The following is a 3820-nucleotide window of genomic DNA, read 5'->3' on the forward strand; positions in this document are numbered from 1 at the left end:
ATGTTTTATCCATTTTGGATTTAATTTCAATTGAGAGCATGATATCGATTTTTTAAATGAAATCTAATGATATTTACTATCTCCCATAATAGCCGTAAAGCAATTTTGGTAAATATGCATTTTAGGTGACACGTCACTGATTCGAATGTCCTTTTGACATATTGTAGGGGAGAATGTTCTGAATGATTACTCATAAAAAGTGCGAGACGGTATTGATTTAGAGGATATAGTAAATTAAAGTTCTATAATATGTAGAGAATAAATTTGAAAAATAATTAAACAAAAGATAAAAATAAACTTGAAATACATAAATACATACTAAAAAATGTTTTTATATAAGAGTCAAGATTTTATATAAGAGATAAGTATTTATCATATTTATTTTGTCATACGCTGACAAAAATAAAAAAATAACATATTTAATTCTAATCGGTCTTTACAATAGATATGACACATTTGCATTATAATTATGGGGCATTAAATAAAATTGAAATTATTAGAAGTTAGCAAATAATACTAAACATGCAGTTACGTCTTATTCTCGATTTATGTTATCTTCGTAGTATATCTCTCTTCTTTGTATTACTCTTTTTTTTTAAATATGATCGTGTACTAACTGACATAAGAGAACATATAGCAGTATATGTATATATTATAAAGTTACATACAACGACTCATAGAACAGAATAAATGTAATACGTAATGTAATTAACTGATTCAAAAGAAGGCACAGACGAAAATGACTTTTTAATAATACATAATGAAATAAATATAATGTTAATTTGCTATAAATATTTAATTCACGAAATAAAATATTCTCAAAATAAAATTTCCAATAGCATGAGTTGAACAGTTTCATAAGTCGTTGTATATAAATAACTTTATGTACAATATATAGTATATATATTTTTAGTATAAGATTTTTAGAAGTAGAAAATCTATAAAGTGGTCTGTTCTGTAAACGTGGTGTCGCTCTCACACTCAGTATTTTGTGGCGACAAATTCAATTTTCAATGATCGTTATTCTTCTCGCAAGCATTCTTCGCCTGTTCTAAAAGGCTTTGCACCATCTGATTGCCCGTCCATTTGTGAAAAGTAACCAATTGGTTTGTCGTGTAACAGCTCATATGGGCAATCAAATTCCTATTCACGTGATAATTTTAATTATCAAATGCATATAAAAACTTTTCTTTAGGATATTACAAAATTTTCTAAAAAAGCTCGTCGATTATTCTTTGTATAACATTGAATTTTCAGAAAAAAGTATATTATTAATAATAAATAATCAATTTTAAATTTTCTAAATAATTTGAAGTAAATTTTCTTTCCAAAGAGTAAAAATTAAGTTGGTCTTGAATAAGAATAACCCAATACTCAATCTTAAAGAATAAAATTTCACTCTTTAGAATGAATTTTATTCTAAACATCTTTCAGAGATTGAACTGATCATGCTATTAATCAAAATTATTATACAAACTTTTTTTAGATAGTAACATAGGAAATTATATCTCTTAATTTTGTTTTACAAAATCAATATTCTTCTTAACCCATTCACACTTTAATTGTTAAAACGGAAAAACCTACCATAGAACCCTTCTCCATCACAATGATCCGATTGCTCTATAATCGTATTCAAACGATGTGTAATCGTGATAACGGTGCATTCTTTAAAACCGCTCCTTATTGTATCCTGAATTAAAGCATCCGTGCTAGAAATACAGTTTCAAATTTAGGGATGCAAATTTATATACCTATTAAGTTTTGAAATCTCTCTCTCTCTCTCTCTCTCTCTCTCTCTCTATCTCTCTTTCTCTCGTGCGTTGCAAATTACAGATACAAATTATATAATTTTGATAAAAATGTCTACCAATCCGATTTAATTTGAAAAAAATTTGCTTTCTATTAATCTCGAATTTAATACCATATACCATAAAACAATAATGTTATCGTACCCGACCGTAACTTGATGTACCCTTGTAACATACTGTGAAAATACTTTACATCATTCGTAATTATTTGCAAAAGTAGCAACTTAATAATAGAAAGTTTGAATTATTTACATATGGTAATTTATTGCTATACCTCATAGCAAAAAAGTCACGTTTATATTATAATAAACTCTCAATAGTTACAACACTTGTGATATTACTGTAAAAGCATCAAAGGCTACACCACATTATTATTTTGTCTACCGCATTATTATCGTCATAACATAAAAAATAACTTTTAATTCATCTGTATAATGATGTCACACTTGTAACAAAGCGGATATTTGCACAGTATAATGATTTTACTGTCGTATCACACACCCGTGACAAGGTAAATATTTGCACGTTATCATGACTTTGTTGCGATTACTGTGACTTCATTTGCTATGGAGAATTTATTAATATATAATTAATCAATCAAAATTTATTGTCTTCACCAAATGATATTTAAATACAATCCTAAAGAATCGTAAAGACTCACTGCGAATCAATGTTGGCCGTAGCTTCATCCAGAACGAGTAAACGATTGTTTCTCAAGATGACTCTGGCCACTCATATGTTGTTTCTGACCGACGCTGAAGTTATGACCGCCAGAGAAGATATTGTGGTCCAGCGTAACATCATTCAGCTCGACTTGCCGCAACACCTCCCACAGTTTCAAATCATCGTATTGATTAAACGGATCCAGATTGTAACGTAAACTCTCGGAAAAGAGCACAGGTTCTTGTGGTATAATGGAGATTTTGCAGCGCAGATCACTCAGGCCCACTGAACTTGTGTCTCGACCATCGATCTTGATCTCGCCTTCTAGACCTTCATTGAACAAGCGAAAGAGCGCTGAGATCAAGGAGGACTAGCCGGTGCCAGTTCATCCAACCACCCCAACTTTCCCGCCAGGCTCGATGGATACGTTCAGATTCTGTAGAGCCCGATGACGTGTTAAAACACAAATAATGTTTGTAAGAATAAACAGACGGTTTATTTTATACCTTCAAAACTGGTGGATCATCCATATGATATTTCATGTTGACATCCTTCAAGATCAATTCTCCTTTTGGATGACCATGTAGGTGGCGGTGGATTGTCCGAAGTAATAGGTTCCTCCTTAGGAAGGTTCGTGTACTGAAGAATTCTTTCCACGGAGGTCATCAGTGACACCGACTCGCTAAACTGTTTTATGGTGTATTGCAGACAAATGATTAGGATCAATGACTGCGATATTGCTAGACCTGCTTTGCTGGCGACTACATTGCCTGTAGTATAAAGAACAAAGAGAACTTACAATTGTTTGAAGAATGAGAAAAAGAATCACAGCAGAAATAAGGATTGAAACTAAAAGCTTATTTAATTCTACTAATTAATTTTTCTAAATTGTAGCTTTTTACATCTTTATGAAATCCTTAGAAAAAAATTTAACTCTTATTATCTAATAACCCATTAATTAATTAGATATAATTTACCAGTCTCATTCATTGGTATTAGAGAAAAGCAAATGCAGGCCAGGAACAGGCACATTATTAAATCCGCAATGACAGCAAAGACTCACGCATGTTAAAAAGAGATACCGCGTACCGCTGTGATGATCTTGCAACTCATCAAATCGTTTTCGCATTAATTTCTCGATTTCAATGCCGCTGCTTCTGATTGTTGGCAAACCATTCAGAGTAGCATTTCCGTACGAGAATATGGGACTCTTCACTAAATACGCAAAAACATATTCAAAAAAACTTTTAAAAAATTTGTTAATGTAATGGGTAATATAAAAATATGAACAATATGATTGGAAACAAGACCGTCTATATAAATATTAAGACTTTAAATAAAAAGCGCCT

General features: G+C 31.2%; 1 pseudogene; it reads right to left on the minus strand.

Annotated features, from left to right (window-relative positions):
- Positions 1 to 1020: 1020 nt before the first annotated feature.
- On the minus strand, positions 1021 to 3453 carry LOC108751491 (annotated as a pseudogene).
- Between the last annotated feature and the right edge of the window lie 367 nt (positions 3454 to 3820).

The sequence above is a fragment of the Trachymyrmex septentrionalis genome, unplaced genomic scaffold (genome assembly GCF_001594115.1).
Source record: "Trachymyrmex septentrionalis isolate Tsep2-gDNA-1 unplaced genomic scaffold, Tsep1.0 scaffold454, whole genome shotgun sequence".
Taxonomy (NCBI): Eukaryota; Metazoa; Arthropoda; class Insecta; order Hymenoptera; family Formicidae; genus Trachymyrmex; species Trachymyrmex septentrionalis.